General features: G+C 38.5%; 1 long non-coding RNA gene across 1 annotated transcript; it reads right to left on the reverse strand.

The window, feature by feature from the left end:
• Positions 1 to 81: 81 nt before the first annotated feature.
• On the reverse strand, positions 82 to 19,764 carry LOC114015242 (uncharacterized). Its single transcript, XR_003559050.2, has 4 exons — positions 19,177 to 19,764; positions 11,782 to 11,850; positions 3,734 to 3,804; positions 82 to 744 (listed from the first exon to the last, which is right to left on the reverse strand). It is a non-coding gene; the product is annotated as an uncharacterized LOC114015242 (long non-coding RNA).
• Positions 19,765 to 20,457: the final 693 nt, after the last annotated feature.

The raw sequence follows: 20,457 nt of genomic DNA on the forward strand, positions 1-20,457 counted from the left end.
ACATTTTACTTACAAGCAACTCTAGCAACTACCGCAACATATCCCTATTTAGTATATATATACATCCCTATTTAGTATGTGTATATATATATATATACATCCCTGTTCAGTACATATATATACACACAGAGCATGCATGTAGATGCAAAAAAAACCTAATGGCGTGGGTTTTACATAGTGTCAGATTTGTGGGTGGCATTTCCCTTTGCCTGTGAAGGATGCATGCTAGTCTTAGAGTACCAATCACATAGTACTTTCTGCATAAGATCATGATCTTGCTCATGGTGAAATCTTCTACAATAATATGGCTAAAGGACATTCTACATGTCAATAAAATGAAACTTTTGTCTTAGCCTTATTCTCTAAGCACCATTTTATTTCAACTTTTAAACAAAATTAGTGTAATCTGGATGTAGAGGGAAAATATTTTGTTAAAATATTTAAAAGTCTAAGTCACGAACTAACAATGCTATAATGTAAAGTCTTAAGAACCTGAGGCATGAGTGCTGCTGAGAGAAAAGCCTACTGTGAGAATAAAATAATAAATACACCTGCTACTGTTGGATCAATCTTTTGTTGATAGTAAAGGATACAGGAGTAACTCAGTGAGGAGTCATTGTGTAGTGGCTCTTCCACCCACCTGGGTTTTTAGTGATGTTTTCCATCTTGCCACAGCCTTCCTCCTTGACTCCCCTGGTTCAGCTTCATACAGATAACTTTAACTCATTCAAATCATCATGGTAACTGGAAAATAAAGCACTCATTTTTAATCAGTCTTAGTACTTGTGACACTGAGTCAGCAGAACTTTGAGATGACTCTGCCTGCATCTTTTTCTTTAAAGGGAGCACACCAAGAACCCAGCACTATCTGTAAACACCACAGTTTTTCTTAAACCAGACACAAGAACGGTGAACTTCTTCAAATGGAAGAAACCTCAGAAAAAATAAGGAACACGGAAAAAGGAATGAAAAACTTGGCAAAATTCTCTCCCTGCCTCCTGTGTCCTTACAAGGTGGGTCCTTTCTCTCAGGCTTGCTCTCAGATCAGCAGCTCAGTGACTTTCTAAATTCTGACAACTTGCATGCAGTCCCCCGGCTCCTTATGAAGCACTGTGCTTTCACTGCCTCAAAGTCCTGTCTACTCCCCATCCTCAGCAGCATCTCAGCCTTAGCCCTTGCTGAAGGGTCCCTTTTCCCATGCCTCATCTCCTGTGATCATGCCCAGATGCTCCTGGGGAAGGAATGATCTCCCCTCAGTCCAGAGAGCTGAGGCAGAGGACAGCAGTCAGAAGTTAAACACCTCCCTAAGGGAGCCTCACAGGCCAAACACACATACTGGCTCACACATAATAAACTCCAATAAAACAGGTATAATACAACGCAGTACCTCTAGGCTATTATTTCATAAATTATAACCTTTAAGAGATACCGTTTCAGTTTTACAAGTCTGCAGGAAAGCAGCTTTCCCCAACAGTCCTGCTGGAAATCCTGCCTCGACCTGGAGCCCCAGGGATGCTTGTGGGCAACCTCGGGGGAGCCTGGACTTCCCTTACTGCTCTCATCAGGTTCTTACACATCAAAACTAGCTAAGAGATCAAGTCACCACGTCACCTCCATACAATACTGTCACACAAAACAGGACTGTTTTTCACCCACAAAGTGCTTCGCTCTAGAAATGCAATATATTAATGGAGAGTATTGGTGAAAGTGCTTGGTATTATTTACCATATTTCATGTCTGCAAATGTTGGCACAAATTTTAAATTATTTACCCAGTGCTGGAAACAGATTAGTGACAGAAACACAGTGGCACCCATAGGTCCTTACACCCATTTCTGACCCCCCAGCAGCAGCCAGCGGTCCCTCCCAGGTAAACACTGGCAGCATTTGATGTCAGTCACAAATGACGGCAGCACCAGTGAGGAACAGCTAAAGGAGGTTTGATATTTCATTTCGGTGGGCAGGAAAATTAAATCCGCAGTTTGTGACTCTTAGGAAATTAAGTTTCTATTAGGAAAGGGTTAAAGACAGATTATGTAAATAGGGATATTGTTATTTGTCCCATATGTAGCACTGTGAAGACTGCTTTCTCTCCCTCCCTCCCTTCTTTTTTTTTTTTTTTCAGTTTTTCTTTTCCACAAATTGAGAGATTAACCTGGTCTCAATTGAAATGGCAGCCCATATCATACCTTCCCTTGATCTCACAGCATGGCTAATAACAGCTGGGGCCTACCAAGCAGGCTTCTTTATTTTTCCTTTATTGTTCCAGGCCACACAACCGTGAACCTTCAGCATGTTATGTACTTAAGCATGGTCAGGTTGATGTCATTATTTTCTTATTGTTGTGGAGCTCCCTGGGTGTTTGCCCATATTCATAGAGAGGGGCTTGTGTGCTCTTTGTAGGTTAACCTTTTAAAAAGGAGATGCTCGACCACTTGCAAATGTAGCCCAGGGCTGTGACATTGCACTAGACCGATTGGTACGCTTCAAAACACATATTAGCACCACTTGTGCTATTTCATCTTTCTTTTTAATTTTAGCCCAGTCTTGTTAGATAAATCTTATCTGCACCACAAGTAAATGCTTGATAGAGCACATTTTTAAAGCCTTTAGAAGGAGGAGGGGGGGAAAGCGTGGTTTGTCTGGGTCACTGTGTGCTTTGTCTTAAGTTTCGGCATAGCTATTTGCCAGTTTATCTGTCCATCGTCCCTCCATCTCTCTCCAGCTACCTCGCAGCAAACAAGCCACGAGCATTAGCACTGAATTGTGAGAGCTACAGGGGAAAGTGCTTCTCTGCATGAACCATAGCCACATTTAGCTTTTACAATCCTATAAAAATTGGTCTACTTGCTATCAGTTCAGCCTGGAAAGCAAGCAGTGGCTCTCAATTGCCTCCAGCTTTGATGTAAGCACCCCACAATATTCCCATTTAAACTGCAGTGGATAGAAGACACCTATAAAAATATTAATTAGCTCCAGTTGACACCAGATGCAGTTAACATACTGTGCGCCAGCTCTGAAATACTAGAGTTTTTATTAGGTAAGCTAATGTTTATTGCAATCATTAAAGCCTGAGTCATAAAAGGCTGAGCACAAGAAAGATGTTTCAGGTATTATTCCTTTCACGTATCAAACATAAGTTTGCTAAATCCTACTTCCAGGATTAATTATTTTGGAAGTCATATTGCAAATACTATCCTTCAAAGAATTTGGCCAGATTTTTTCATGTGCTCAGCGGGGCCGAATGTAAATGAGTAAGGGGGTGAATCTCCACTGGTTTCAATGAATTTTGGCCTTGTAACTTTAAATGAAGCAGATACAAACAGCAGCACAGATTACAGGCTTAATGTCTGAATTACTTCAGTAGTGTCAATTATGATAATGATAGTCCTGACACCAATGTATCCTTTGCTACACTTTCTTTTGTAGACTGGTTGATCCTTTGCTTTTTTAAACTAAGAGGTCAGGAAGGTGAGCTGTACAGCTGGGCAGCAAGCAGCCTTATGTATCTGGGTCAGTGTCAGTGCCCCAAAGGTGTATCTTAAGTTACTCGTGTAATGGGAAGCGGAAGGCTGCCTGTGCTCGTATGCATGAGGATTAGGTTTATGGTTACCACCAGTCTGGATGCACGACTTGCCCCTTCTGTAAAACCTGTGCTGCACAGGCAGGAGGGGAAACAAAATGATGTAGAGATCTTTATAGGACGGAGGCGGGCTACAATGGGTTTCACAGACCTAATGACACCTTTGGAACCTCCTTGTGTCTTTACTGGATACAATCCAAATTGTCCCATTAACATTTCTTCCTGCAGAAAAGAAAACCAACAATTAGGCTTAATTTTTTATAATTTTGGGGGTCCTTATTTATAACAGAGTTCTGACTTCATAAGCTACCTCAGTACGTATGTGTGTATGTCCAAGCATAAGGATAGGTTTGTCTGAATCCTTTGCACATGACCACGCAGTGTGTTTGGCTGTAAGGAGCATGGCTGTGTTGCCTTACTCTTTGACTTGAGTTTATTGAGCCAAACAGAGCCAACCAGTTCTCTCTCTTCTGTCCATAAGGAAAGAGGTTGAATGTGAGCCACTTCTATCACACGTACAAATCTCCCTGGACACCCTGGCTTATTCCAGAGTGCAGCTAGGAGGATAGCCAACATCAAAAAAGTTTGAATGGCCAGGGAGTTCAAGCCTGATGGCAGTCTCAAGTCCCAAGCCAACACGGAGGTGAAGGCAATACCAAACTAGCACTGTCATTCCCCTTTTTTATTTTCTGACTTTATTTTTTTGTCAAAAGCCCTTGTTTAGTCCACAAGACATTACAAATTTAGTAATACACTAAATTCATTTTTCTCTGATGTTTTGTACCTTAGCAATTTCACTTTTGCAGTGCAAGTAAACTTAAGTTCAGGTACAATAGTTATTTTCGTTTGAAACTGAAGCTGAATATTCCTTTCTATAATGAGACATTCTGAGTAAATGTTTTCATTTCCCAAAATGTGTATGTATATATTTGTAGGTATAGACACACATTTATGCCTCTGAAATATTAATGTGCAAAACATATCCTTACTTCAGTTTTCTTTAAGCAAATTTATAATCATAATCACAAGCGAATAGAAGTAAAATAAAATTAAGATCTCCCCAGATATAGATTTTAATGGTGTAGCTGTAGAGAATGACACACTGGCTTTTGGAGTACAGCAATGAACTGCGAATTCATTAAAACCTCATCAGTCTAATCTTTTATTATCTTAAGCAAGGTGGTATCCCCTGAATTGTTCTTTGTACATTTAAAATAATCCATTTACCTGAAGCTCAGTTTTTAAAACTACTTTAATCTATTCCCAGATAAGCACGGTTCAGCTATGTAAAACAGCACGTTGCATTAACACAGGTTTTATGTTGACTGAAGCCCTTCAGTATGTTGTTATGCCAAAATCTAGGGTCATATTGCCTGGTGTACGAAGCCCATAAAAATTAAATAAACCTGTAGGAAAATCAAGGCTTTCTTTCAAAACGTATTATCCTTATAAATTTTCTTATTTTTTGTGGACCAAAAAATATTCTGAATTTCACTGAGAAATCTCCAGTGTCTCTTTTGAAATCTTTTAGTTCCATCAAAAATGAAGAAACGCAACACTGTCAGAAGACATTATTTACTATGAACCATGGGCTACCATTTGGAAAATATGACTTGAACAGGATGTCCTTTCAGATAGCAGTGTGCTCTGGTTATGATTCCATAAGATCTTTACATATTTTAAATGATATTCAGAAATATGCTTATGCTTTTTTTTTTTAAGATCTTATTTTCTTACCTGAACTCTTTTAACAAAAGTATTACGGTAAGTATAAAAGCTGTCCAATTTTTTTCCAACCTTTTGCTTCTTTCTAAACCACAGTCATTTTGTTAGACATTGAAAATGTCTTGATTTAGTTGTCTTGCTATTTTGGGCCTGTCCTGCCCCCTGCAGTGGTAATAAGGATGGGGCTTCCTGCTGGGTCCTGAAGAATACCATTTCACGGCCGCCACATAGCTGGCGGCTTTTATTTATGGAGCCAAGAAAATGAATGGGTATTAGTGTCCAAACATTTCAACATGCTCCTGTGGCCATGCACAAAAGGGACTGATTTGCAGCAAATTTCCACTTATTTTCCAAAAGTATTTACCTTGCAGAAGCTTGGCTGATCGCTATAATGGCATAGCAGAGGGGAAAAATGACCATTTCAGAACCCAATTTTTATATATGTTTCTGAACCTTAAAAGTGCTATACTTCTGAATAAAGATAATACTCTTGGTTGCTAGGCTTTTATGGATATGTGGCTAATGCCAGCCCTTTTTTCTTGTGTGTCTTTACAGCAGATGAAATAGGCATTACCTAAGAGCAGAAAGCTTACTCTGCGATGGGGACTACATGGGTGAAGGTTCTTGCAAAAGACCAAAGTTAAGGTCCTTTTAAGCACTGTGAAGGCACTCAGCATGGCACATCGAAGAGGTGGTTTCGACACCTGTACTTTTACCTGCCTGCTGAGGGCAGCACAGGGTGTATTTTACATCTTTGCTAAACTACCCCAGGAAAGCTGGGGGAGATTTTCAGTCGGTGTTCTGCTGTGCGACGGCATGAAAAACCTGCATCACACTACTACAGTGACAGAAACTGGTGACATCCGCACCACAATACTATCCTGACAAAAACGGGAAAGATCCACACCACAATACTATACCAAGAAAAATTGGCGAGATTTGCATGCGCCCTGTAAATCACTGAAATGCAATAACCACGAGAGGTTATTGAGATACGGTTGCTGAAAGTTCTGACCAGACTCTACAAAGTTCAGGAATGCAATTCAAAGTCTTGTGCTCATGTCCTCTTAAATAGTTCCAGATGAGCCTTGTGGCAGCAAACTTTAACTGCAGCCATCATGTGGGTGCTAGGTGATACAAAGGCTTTGTTAAATAAAATGAAGACTGTTCTTAGTTCTGCAGGTGTTTGCAGCTACCAAATTTCAGGTGCAATTCCATGTATACACACACAGAGGTGGAGATTGTGTATGCCTGAAGATCCCCACCATAATATTTCTAGGAAAGCCACAACAAAAAGGAAAGCTGAATTTCTTGTACTGTAACATCATTTCTTGGAAGTTCCCAGCAGGTAAGATGTGAATTCTGGATAACAGAATCACAACAGTACACTAGCTGCTATACAAGTTTATGCAGGTCACCAGATATTGCAGTCTGCAACCCCTGACTCTGAAAGAAAGACTTCTCAATGACAATATCTTTGCAGTATTTTTTCCATTTTATAATTTTTTTTATTAAGATATTTTTTCTAAATATAAACCACATCATTACTGTTTATGGTTGGCTCACCTGCATTGAAATGGAAAACTATCAAATTATTTCCAAATTGATTAGTTCCTTGTTGTTATCTGTATTTGTTGCCTTTCATGCTGGAAAGTTATCTGGCAGTTACAACAACACTCCTGATTTAGCTCCTGGTCTTAAGTGTACCTCTCTTTCCCCTAAAATCTGTTTACATAAATGACAAAACCAAAGTGTTATATTTTACCATAGTGTCTGAATACCTTATAAACAGACCCATAAGGAAAAAATTCTGAAATCCTAGATGTGTAACAGCACATCTGGAGCTGCTTCATAGTTACAGCAATTGCTCCTTATTCCTTTGCTTCCTATTTAGGTTCGTTCTACTCAGGGTATCCATCTAAATCTATTCTCATTCAGGCAATCCCAAAGAAACAGTACACAATGTGGGTAAATCCTCTGCAACAAACGACTCTACCTCCTCCTGTTACCCTACCTTCAACTGCTGGTATCAGTTTCACTATATATGAAAAAACAATGGAGGAATGAAGTGTTGGAATAGAGAGCAGATAAATAACCTCATCTGTTTCAACATCCTTTAAACTATGCATGAGGCATACCAAGAGAAAGAGCAATGGATACGTGAGAGATGCTTTTACCGTTTCTCGCTCCTAGGGTTTTACAGGATTTTGCTCCTCTTCACATTGCATGGCAGAATATGCCACACACCAGGACACTGTGTTGGAAGGAATAAACAAAAGGTGCTTCTGGAAGAATATTGACAAGTCTCTAGGAAAGCAAAGACCCTTTTTGCAGGCCTCAGTTTCCCCCACTAGAGAATGAATATAATAAGGCTCACAAGAGATTTTTGCGAGGGCTGCTATGAATTCTGGACACACTGAGTATTTTTGAAAGTTCCTACTCAGTGTCTGGTCCCTCTGTAGGTGTGTATGATAATGAAAACCTTAGAACACCTTTAGAAACTACAAATTACTTCACAGCTAATGTAACAATTTCATTTTCAGAAGCAATCAAGGCCAGTCAAATATCAGACATAAGTGACCTGTTTTATAACAAACTATAATCTTAAAAATTTTAAAAATAAGAATATGCCATTAATCCCCCTAGCTCATAACAGTGCAATTAAGACTGTGAATTGGTGAATTATTGTATTTTAATCTGGTTAAGAATAAACTGTCCTGAAAACTCTCATATCAAAGCTTGTACTTCCCACTAAGACTTGATCTCATTCCTTTGTAATGAAGCAGGCAAACTTTAACAAAAAGAATACCTTGCATTCTTTTGTCCCCTTTTTTAATATATCTTGGTTTAGTCAATGATTGAGGAAGTCTATCAAACCCTGCTCAAGGTCCTTTTTTCAATCATTAGATTTGAATCATACTTAAAGCCCCTCTCATTAAAAAAAGGTTTAATCTTGTCAGGTTAGCAAAAAAAATAAATAAGTAAATAAAAAAGAGAGAAAGAGAGAGAGAAAGAAGAAGAAAGGAAGAAAGAAAGAGAAAGAAAGGAAGAAAGGAAGAAAGAAAGAGAAAAAAGAAAAAGAAAGAAAAAGAAAGAGAGAAAGAAAGAAAGAAAAGAAAGAGAGAAAGAGAAAAGGAGAGAAAGAGAGAAAGAAAAGAAAAAGAAAGAGAAAAAGAAAGAGAGAAAGAAAGAAAGAGAGAAAGAGAAAAGGAGAGAAAGAGAGAAAGAAAAAAGAGAAAAAAGAGGGAAAGGGAGAAAGAAAGAAAGAAAAGAAAGAAAGAAAGAAATTTTGCTTTTTTTCCTGGGGTTAAACATTACTTTTATCCGACAATGGCTTTGCATGTTACGGTATTAATTTTGCAATAAATTATAGTGCAGGTAGGTGGAATTACTCACATTGCTTGACCAAAGTGTCTGACCTAGCCAGACCTCTGATTGATGAATAGTTTTTCATTTTGTTCTACTAGTCCTATCAGACAAAATCGAAAAACTGGGTGAAAAAGATCCTATTTCATGTAATAGCATTTTGTTATATATCATTAGCACTTAATTCTGTCACCAGTGCCATGTCTGTGTTAACTAGGCCTTTCAACTTAATCCTTTCACACCTCAGTGTGACATACAAGGATGCCATGAGGTTATGCAGGGAGAAAATTAGAAGGGCCAAAGCCCAACTAGAACTTAATTTGGCTACTGCCAAAAGACAATAAAAAAGTGTTTCTATAAATACATTAGCAACAAAAAGAGGGCTAAGGAGAAACTCCATCCTTTATTGGATGTAGGGGAAACATAGTGAGAAAGGGTGAGGAAAAGGCTGAGGTATTAATGTCCTCTTTGCCTCAGTCTTTCATAGGAAGACCAGTTGTTCTCTGTGTCCTCAGCCCCCTGAGCTGGAAGGCAGGGACAGGGAACAGAATGAAGCCCCCATAAATCCAAAGGGAAATGGTCAGTGACCTGCTACACCACTTAGACACACACAAGTCTATGGGGCCAGGTGGGATCCACGCAAGGGTACCGAGGGAGCTGATACAAGTCCTTACCAAGCTGCTTTCCAGCTTTCCATCACTTACCAGCAGCCGTGGCTAACCAGGGAGGTCCCAGTTGACTGGAAGTTAGAAAATGTGATACCCACCTACAAGAAGGGCCAGGAGCATCCAGGGAACTTGAGACCTTACTGCTTTCTGCAGCTACCTGAAAAGTTGTAGCAGGGTGGGTGTCCGTCTCTTCTCCCAAGTAACAAGCGATAGGACAAGAGGAAATGGTCTTAAGTTGTGTCAAGAGAGGTTTAGATTGGATATTAGGAAAATTTCTTCACCAAAATAGCTGTCAAGCATTGGAACAGGCTTCCCAGGGAAGTGGTTGAGTGACCAGACGTGGAAGTATTTAAAAGACATGTAGAAGTGATGCTTGGGGATATGGTTTAGTGGTGGGCTTGGCAGTGTTAGGTTTACAGTTGCATTCAATGATCTTACAGGTCTTTTCCAACCTAAACAATTCTATGATTCATCTTGGACAATCAATGCACCAAAACTCTTGGTCCCAAGGAGACAATTCATAAAATACTGCTATTTAGCAGCTCAGTCCATGCCTCCAAGGAGAGGTCTCTTAGAAAATTAAAACTATGATTAGAGCATGATTAGAGCTACCTTTGGTCTAAGCTCCTTAAGTGTTAGTACCAGTGTATTCTCAATAGCCGCTTTAGGAAAGACTGCGTTCAAGCCCATGCAACTTTGGATATTCACCTGAGCAGCTATTGCATACTGAAGTTCAGGTGGGTGTTACTTCCCTATTGTTGTTATCCAAGATACTCAGAGTTAATTCAGTTCAGATACACGTATCTGTAGTATAACACATATTTATGGCTGTAGACAGTGTCAAAAGTTTAGGCTTGTTCAGGACCTCTTTTTGGCATAGCTATTACATATTGGTGAACTTTGTGGTTACACATTGATTGTTTCTTCTGGGCCAGAACTCATGCTTAAGTCCAAGCTTTCCTTATAAGCACAACATTTAAACCACAGCCTGAAATCAGGCGTGGGCCTGGAAGAAGGTCTAGAGTACTATGAGTAAGTTCAGACTCACACTACCCCCCAACATGTTGTGGCTCTTGTCACGCTGCTCCAACCAGCAGTGTGGATAAGACAATCATACACATGGCTGTGGATGGTCACCTTGAAACTTTCATCTTTTACCTCATAAAGCTTCGTGGCAACATCACAAGCTCTACATGGTTTGCTTTACAAACTGGGTAACCATGAGAATGAAACTCTAATGCAAGTAGGTCTCATATTAGGGCTTACCAGTGACTTACATGAAACCTTGCTCCTTCTGCAGGTGTTATAAACTGAGTTAAATTTCAGTCAAGACAGATGAAGGGCAAAATAGTCAATGATCTGCCTTTGCTTTGAAGCTGCAGTTTTGTTATTGTCAATCTTACTACTTGCAAGAGGAGAATGAGGCAGCAACTAATAAACTAATAAGAGCACACAGTTCTGGTAGTGGGGATTTGAGTGGGTGGCAAAGCTAATCAGAAGATAGAAAATAGGTTTGTGAAACTTTCAGTGTTCTGTGTCAAAGGACTCAAAACTTACCAGTTTTTCATCTTTGTCAACATTTCCATGACAGTTAATCAGAATCACAAAGTACATGTAAGAATTATTTATGTTCTGCAGAAAAATATATTTGTCTTTTTATATGTAGTTTTACATATGCATAGTACATAACAATTTCTCATAGATTTAAACTACTAGATCATGTTTGTATTGTGACACTACTTGTGCAGATTATCCTTGGTGCATGGCATACCCTCTCACAGTTATTATGTCAAATCATCCCAGAGACATGTCTCATTCTAATTTCGCTTCCAAAGCATCTCCCTCAAGAAGCGACTTAACAAAACTGTTTTCTTCTTTGGAAGAAATTTGGTTGCTCTCAAAACTCTCTCAGAGTTCGTGGAAAAGGCAAGGATCAATTCAAATGACCTAATTACAGGATTGGGGCCCTAATTTGTGAGAAGTTTTTATTTTTACATTTCATGCTACAACAGCATTTAACCATGTTTTGCACATGCTTTTGCTTTTCAACCAAGGACTATTGTTATGGTGTCCCTATCTTTGTCCCCTTCCTCACTGTTTTGATGCCAGCACACTGGGTCATGTGCTATTTGGACTGCAAGTTCTTTGAAGCATAAGCTGGATATTCCTTAACTAACCAATGATACATTTAGTAAAAACAGGAGGTAGGTGGCAGGCAAAAACAGTGTCATAGAGACATATTTTTTTCATCCTTCTCTCTACAGAAGTAGCTACAGTTAATTTTGAAGGTCCTGTTTCTGACTTTTATCCTAAGTATAATTTCTTGTTTGGTTGTGCTCTTTTGTTGTTGGGTTGTTTTTGTTGCTATTGTGGTTTTTTTATACCTGGAATCTCTCTGGAATCTTTAGTCTGAATTAAAGTTACATCGCCATTGCCTTACCTCAGTCGCAGTGAATGTATATCCAGAGACATTCCATGGTTCCATTGGCATCAGTCCATCTGTGCACAACTGTAAATGACATGAAAAAAAATCTGGCCTCTGATATGAAAAAGGCTATTTATGCACTTTCACAAAGGAAAAAAGTCTTATAACTTTGGGTCTACACAGAAATGAGACACAAATATGTTAGTGAAAAGCCCCAAGTTTTCTAAATGTAGATGAGCACAGATTAAGAAAGCAGTAATTAATTTCCTTTGACCTCAAGCTGAAATTCCTTTCTAAAGCTGTCATAAAGAGAAAGAGGCCAGAGAGAAGAAGTGAAACTGTGTAACAATGCAATTAAACCCTTGTAATGAGGTCAGCCATTGGACTTGTTGCAACTGATATCATTATAGCAATGAGAAGGCATTATACAATGGCCTGATTTTTTACAGGATTCATTTTTTCTTTAACTCTTTAACAGTCAGATATGTATTCTATAGCTTTATAAAATAATTGTTGTTAGCGACCAGAAGAGTAGGCACAAGCTTTATTGTCTTACTAACACTATTTCATAAGTTCTGCTAATGAATGCATGAAAAAACTCAGTGACAGCAGACCACAGGACAACTTTGATACAGGCAACCCTTCACTCAGACTCTGTGTCGTATTTGCTGTTAGAGCTTCCTCCCAGAAAGCAACTCCACTCCCTCCAATTATGGAAGAGAGTAATTTTTAGCAACCCACTGACAAATGGTGATGGATAGCATTTGACTCATGTGGGAGTTGTGGTGCTCAAAGAAAACATAAGCAGACCTGTAGGACTAACCTGAACCACAAAGAGTCCTAAGTAGTCTCAATCTCACTTGAAACTTGCTCATCCATTGAGGGTTCTGGGAAAAGAATTTGCTCCACTGGAAGAGTATTCATTGGTTTCATGTGGTCTGCAAACCTAAGTTTTAATTGTCTGGTTAGGCATTAAAAAGAAATAGAGTTGTGAAACTCAGATTTTGGCCCACTTCAATGAGATTTAGATAGGGCATATTTTACATAAAGTTTTCATTAGATAAACAGTTTTTCAGGTGGAAATTCAAACTTAAGACATTTTGTCTTTCTGGAGGGAGTGTCCTAAGTATTGGACCTGCAGATGACAACCAGCTCTGCTATTACCTCTCTGACTCACTTGGACCCCCTACAACTGACCTCACATTACCCATTTCCTCAGCATCTATTCACAGATTGGTAAGTAAGAAGTCGTGGTTCTTCCTTCAGCATGTTTATATGAGCAAATCCTTCCTAGTGCTTGTAAGATAAGCCTTGGGTGCTTAGGTTTAAGAGGTGGTGCAGGGTTATGAATCCAAAGTGGCTGCAGATATTTCCATCTTCTCAGAATATTTCAGTCATACCCCTTTCTCTGTTTCCATAGTTATTAGTTTAGGTGTCCCCTTGCTCGGTATGCTGGTTCCTACCTTGAGATGCCTTGCAATAGCATAGAGAATATACACACTGAATTCAGGGATGTGTATTCAACGATGGAAACAAGGGAACACCAAACTTACATCTTGCAGCAACTAAATCCATTAATTTATCTTAGAATCACTTACTTCTATTCACATACCAAGGAAGTGTTTGAATTAATCCAGATTTTATCCCAGTGCTTTGCCCTTTCCCCATGAAGTTTTTATGGGGTCAGCAAACTGCATGTAAAGCTGAAGAAAGGTGCCTGCACCAGAAGCAGGCGCTACTTTATCCTGTTGCAGACCTGCTGGGCAGAATTAAACTACCTTACATGTGGGAAAGGCTCTCAAAAAAGCAAGAGATAGCCTACCGTAGTTACTGTTCTAGCTGGAGGAATACATTTGCAGAGTAAGGAGGGAAAAAGTTAAAGGAGAAAAATATTAGCTTATTGGGCCCTAATTAGTCATACCCCATTTATTCCTTAAAAAACAATTGGAGTAAGCCCGAAAAGAAATGAACTGGGGCATTTATATAATTCCATGGAGAGGAGATGATTGCTTGATGAAAAGTCTGTTCATTGACTTCAGTGGGGCAAGGAGATTTCAGACCTGAGCTGTCTCTTTCTTGAGGCCTAAGTTCTTCTGGTCCTTGAAAATGTCAATGTGTATATGAGCATAAAAAAGAAATTCAAACTGATATCAAATATTTCTAACTCTTCCCTCCACATTCCTCAAATTGTTCAGCTTAAACCATGTTGAAACAAAAGTTTCAAGTACTTTTACCTTTTCTGAACAAGTTCAACATTCCTTGTATATACATTATACTTCTAAAAGAACTATTAGAAGATGGATTACTAGTTGGAAATAAAGGCACTATTTTCTTGCAGTCAGAGGACTGAGTCACCAGTTCAGATCCCCTTCCTTTCACTGGTGTACTGAGTAATCGTGTGCCTCAGTTTCCCCTCAGTGAGTATATTTTTACTTATATACACTTACGGACCTCTGCAGAGAGCTGCAAGCTTTCTATGAACCTCTGTATTAAGTGCAAAGCCATAGCATTATTAAAGGTATTTTATATAGAGACAGCCGAGTGATGTCCTATAAACTGTCATTTCTCTCCAAATGGACCACAATATAATATTTCCTCCAGAAATGCATTTATTATTTAACACTTTTCCTTGAAAGGTTTCTTTTACATTGCAAATGCTCAGAGTTCTTTCATAGGTCTTAGACTATTGACCCTTTACCTTAAAACATGTTATTAATGCTTAACGTTGTTATTAGTATTCAGGGAAGTAATGATTCGTACTAAAATGGAAATGTACAGCAAAAACACCTTCTATTTTGTAAAATAATTATGTAGCCTAATAATTATTTCATACGATTCTTTTTGATTGATAGGGAAAGGGCACCAAGAAGTTTGGAATCATGATTCTTTAAGGTCTACACTCAAATTGCAGCCACCAACACCATTGTTTCCAACAGTTACATTTTATAAGAACGGCAACAGGATGATCCCTGGTTCTGTTTGGATGAGGGTTACATCAGATAAGGTATACTTAATTAGCTTGCTTTTTTTTTTTTTTTTTTTTTTTTTTTTGAATGGCATGGAATTATAATTCTATAAAGGGCAATACAGCATTCTTGCAATTTCCAAGTCAGTCACTGGTACCCTGGAGGTCAAACATAGTTCAAGTCTGCAGTGAAGTGAGACTACCTCCTTCCACTCTGCTGTCATCGCACCTGACCCTAACCTGGTAAAAGCATCCCCAGTGGTGCCGAAGAGGCCTTTCCATTCTCTGTGTACTAGCTACACTGGTCTTTCACATTTAACGCTGCCAGATAAATGTCAAATTGCAATGTTCTTACAATGCTTAATGGGAACCAGGCTGAGAGTGCTTGAACTTGTTTCACTTTGGAGAAGTTTTTGTCACTTTGGCTTAGATGGAAAAACAAGTTCTGGATCAATAATGTTCATAAATGAAGTAAATTCACTGAACTGGGCTTTCTTAGTTGATTTGCTGCTTGCTAAAAAACTGGAAAACCTATCTAGTTGCATGTGTCTGTGTTAGTACAGAAATAGCTACAAGATTATTGTTCCATGTTTTACAAAGATGGCTAGTTATAGTGTTATTCTTTTTTGAGTGCATATAATATTAGAAACTTTAATAGTTTTCATCACAGATTTTTAGACCCTGAGACAGCTATAGCTGGGTGTCTGTACACATGTAGAACTATTTAAAATCATTTTTCTTGGCCTGTTTTGTTGCCAATTTTTCCTTCAAACACAGTATTAAAGTTGAAAATAATAAACTGAAGCCAGGTTTTACTATTCAGAGTACTACAGCAATGAACTGCAAATGAAAGGAAAATTACAGCTGCAAATAAGTAGTATACATGTACACAGCTAAACTAATTGTAAAAAATTTTAAACAAACGTTAACATGAATTTGGAAGAAGTACTGAGAAGTCTTTTCCATTGTAGTGCTAATGAAGAGAAGGGCTGCTGACCTCTTTCCCTCTATCCTTCCCAGCACAGATCCCTAAGCAGGGAGAGAAAGGAACCAACACCTACCATCACTAAGAATCCTGCCCATCAATCGGCTGACCTGGGAGCTATTCAGATATTAAAGTGATAACTGTCACAATAAAACTTCAAGAGTTGTGGTGGAGAGGAAGAGAGGAGACATTCCTGTTAATCCCACCTCAGCTACGCAGCCACAAATGCACTGAGTGGAGCACAGCTACTTTCCTGGATTCCTACTTCAGTTCCTACAGGGCTACCAAAAGACATCAGCAGTGCCAATAAAAGCAGTAAAACACCAGCAGCATCAGCAGTAGGAGCAACAGCTGGCCAGATACAAGAAAGGAAATAAAATGTACCATCTGAGGGTAATCAAAGGATTAGTTATAACTCGTGAGTCACAACTCCTTTCTGGACAGACTCCTGCTTTGATCTAGCTACATATGGCCCTTTGCTCTGGTTCTCTGCTAGAAAGAGCAAAAAGAGAAACACAGGAAGTAAGTGTTAAATGGAAGCAGTAGGTGTGATGTATTCAAAGCTATTTATGTATTAACTACTTTGAGACAATTAGGTGGATTCAAAATTACATGTTTTACTACATAATTAAAATTCAGGTAAGTATTTACTTTGTAGAAGAGGTTACAAAATTAATAAAGAAGAATGTCAGTCATCCACCTAAGACATTACCAATGACATTAGTAAGCGAGATGGGAGACAGGAATAAAGGAAATTTCAGATGTTTTATGAATGTTTTGTTACATCTCTCTTTAATAATATTGTGGTAAGTAATGAACAAATGAAAGAACTGCCTTATTTCAAGGCTAAATTTTTCTGGTTTAACTTCTATTAGCTCTAATCATCCTGGCTTTTAAGCTATGGGAAAAGCCTTTTGTTAGCTGTTAGAAACGTCTTGCAGACCATGAGTAAGCTTCTAAGCTTCTATCAGGCAAGTGTAGTAAACTCTCTAAGTTTCTCAATAGGAAGAGTATTTTTGAGATCTCAAATAATTTCTCTTTCTCAGAATGCTCTTAAATGTTTTTTTGTTTAGTTTTTAAGTAACTTTACTCTTTTTCAGTGTTCCCTTTCTTGTACACCCAAGGAATCTCACCTTCTTGTACTAACTCTTGTGTTCCATTGTGACTATCATGAGTCTTTTTCAGAAGTCCCCCTTTCTCCAAGTTTATAAATGTAATTTACGTTCCTGTTCCTAGATGCACGACTCTACATTTACATTTAACTGTGATAATATAATGTATCAACTATATAACTAACCCATTATTATTGTTATTTACAACTTAGCATTTGCAAATTCTGTTGAAAGGTTTAACTTTTCTCCAAAACATTAACTTCATGCTATATGCATTTCTATGTGGAACCATAATAAAAATACTCCAGCGAATTATGATTTCTCATTTAGAACAGATTTTTAGATCAACTAATCAATTTTAAATCTGCTTAGTACGGACTACATTGATTTTTGTATTACATTAACTTTTGTAAGGAAGTCATGCAGTGTCAAATCAGTAACAAAATTTTCATTCTTTCAGAGCAATTACTTTTACCTGTTGGAGTTGATATAAATTCTAAAATGTTTAATGACATTATAAGTCTGTCCTGACAATGTTATGATTTCTGTTGGACCTGAAACTAGTTCACAAATATGTAGGAGGCTTTTTTCAGTGCTATAGCACACATTAACACTCCTCCTACAGCTTATGCAATGATGCAAATGTACATTCCAATAATAACAGTATAGATGTGTTTTCATATATGCCAAATATATAGAGAGCCTATATATAGAGAAGGGATATATTTAGCCTCTGCTTCCATCACCCTGTGAATGTAATGCCAGAGGGAATAATTAAGGGGCAAGACTGGTTGACCTAGACATTGGTTGACCCACCCGACAGGCTTTCAGACTGAATTCTCTGGTCTGCTAAAGAAGAATGCCTCACAAAGTGTCTTTAAAGCATCCATGGAAGACAAGAAGAGGGTTCCCTCGCGACTCTGTGATGATGTAAGTCTGTCAGAGATGGCTCAGCTATTTGCCATCAGAAGGCATTTCTGCCTCCAGCATAACAGGACAATCATATATGGAAGGCAGAATGGGAACTGAATATAGTGAACTTCACTACCTTAGATCCTTTAACAGCAAAAGTTGACTTTCGCCTGTGTAACCAGAACCATGTGAAACTGAATCTCCAGACCCTTGTGGCTTCCCACTTTGTTCTGTGGCTTTGACATACTAGGAAAATGTGGCTTGATGGTCTTATTACCCAAACAATAAATCCATCACAAGCAACAATCTGTCAGACTTCTATTAAATCTGATTTATATGACACTGACCTGGTTTCAAAATGGTTATCTGCCACAACCCAGTCAAACAAGAGGACTGCCACCAGTAAAACTTGTTTTGTCCCTCCAATTAATTTGTTCCTGAGTCCCTATGCTGAATCTGTGCCAGAAATACTGCTCGGAGGTGGCACTGGGGTTTGACCATAAGGCTTGTGAGGAGGCTATTCGTTTCACACAGGCTACTGACAAGTCATCAGATACTAAAAAATTCAGTTTGCTGATCGATACAGTCTGAATACAACCTCCAAATCTACTGCAGAGATGAAAGTCCCTGTGTCAATTCATTAGTCACCTTCTCTTTATTATTAGGAAATGCAAAACAGTAAGTTTTCAGGAAAGATATTCATTACTAGATCCCAGCTGGAGCCTTTCAAGATCAGGGATTAAAAAGCACATAAACTCACTGTTTCCAATTAGGCACAAATGTCTTTTTCTTCTCTCTTCCTCAACAATCATGAGACTTACACTGAATGTGGCTAAAATGACACGTTTTGCCAAACCACTTGACAACTTTTTTGACCAGATAACTGATAGATTCAGGTTATTAATTTCTGACATGATTTAACCCCAGTTAGCATGACTCCACAAAAAGACTTGTACAATCCTCCTTTTCCAAAGCGTGCCATACCCTTTACAGTGTAACCTTTTCCTGCACTCCCTAGCAATTCCCATCTCAGGGACTGAATGTAGAACATAGAGCAGAAGACAGTCAGATCTAAAAAACAAAAAGCTGGAACCTCCACAAGCCCAGTTGCCTTGCAATGAAAATTCAGGTGCCCAAGATTTCCACAGCAGGTAATCTCCAAATGACATGCAAGACCATACATCAGATCTCAGGCATGAATAGTACAAGATCTTTTCCCCATTCTCACCACATTCTTATGACTCCTCCTACTGTACCTAAAGTGTTCGGGGAGGTTCCCCATTTAAAGCCGCATGGCTTATACAGTCCAACTTTCTTTAGAGCAGGTCACCATATTTCAAAGGCACAATTTTTAAGTCTGCTTAGAAACCTCTCTTAAGGAAACTCGGTGCCAAATTCTGCCTTACCACTAAAGCTGAATTCCAATGGATACTCACTCATGATCCCCGTAGAGTCAATGAGACTTCTGCAACTATCATCAAGTTCCAGTTCTTTGTGTATTGCAAATATTTTTACAGTAGATTTTTTAAAAGTCTGTTTTCAAGTGAAGGATAAGGTTCAAAAGAAAATGTTAATGCTTTTCTTTCTTGAATGTCTGATCAGACTGGCTGGGAAGAAGAAACTGGTGTACAATTTTGTTCCTGTTAATTTTGTGAATAGTCTTGTGCTGCGACTTGTCTAAATGCTTTGTGACTAGTGCTGGTCTTTTTTTTTTTTTCCCACTGACATGCTCTTGCCAAGGATATCATTATGACATTCTGTAGTAACAAGCATTCTTCTGTTCAAATTTATATCAATTAGTTTGGGACAGTAATTCAATCGGACGGCCCACTGGATTTTGAAAGACTCGCAACGATGTCAAAGTGGCGACCTTTTTCCTCCACTCTCAGCCAAAAGCCATTTTTTAACAAGGAGCTCTTGAAAAGAAATGCCACTTTGATAATTAGTTATTGATCACGGACAATGCGGCGACGAATACCATCGGATTAGCCAGACGCCAGTGGGTCGCGACACGAGGGTTTCCTTATCGCAATAATCTATGAAAAGAAATATAGAATAAAGGTCATTAAGGCTTCTGTTTTGGGAACATAACCCAGATAACGTAACTTCCTTATTAAAAATAAAAATACCATAGCATTGTGGACATGATTAGTTTTGTAATGAACCTGTTAAAAAAACTTCCAGCTAAAGAAAATTTGGGAAGTTACACTCTTTAGACAACTACACTTAAAATTATTTTAATAAATTAACCCTGCTTTGGCCAGCAGTCTTACCTCCCTAAAACACCATTATCCTTCCCACCCTAAAATGTCCATTAGAAACTATTTTGGATCTGTGCATAAAAACACCAGAACAATTATTGACTTAAAAAATAATGGATTTTTTTTTCATCTAATTTAGGAAGCACTTCAAGGCCTGCCTGAAATTGCTTCATGTAAGTTATTTAATGGAGAAAAAATGGAAAAGAACAATTTTATTGCACTTAAAAGAGCAGAAAAGAGGAAGGAATCCATTAGTTCTAGGGTTTCTTTCCAGAATATTAATGAAACATAGCTTTGCTGAAATGTGCGAGAATATACAACCACCTGTGCTATAATTTTGGCTGACTTGAGAGACTATTAGGTAAGTACTGAAGTAATACAACTATTTTTGAGGTATGGGGGATAACATTAGAGTCCTGTTGTAATTGAACTCTTTATAACAACATAGGTAATACC

This window comes from Falco cherrug, chromosome 7, assembly GCF_023634085.1.
Source record: "Falco cherrug isolate bFalChe1 chromosome 7, bFalChe1.pri, whole genome shotgun sequence".
NCBI lineage: Eukaryota > Metazoa > Chordata > Aves > Falconiformes > Falconidae > Falco > Falco cherrug.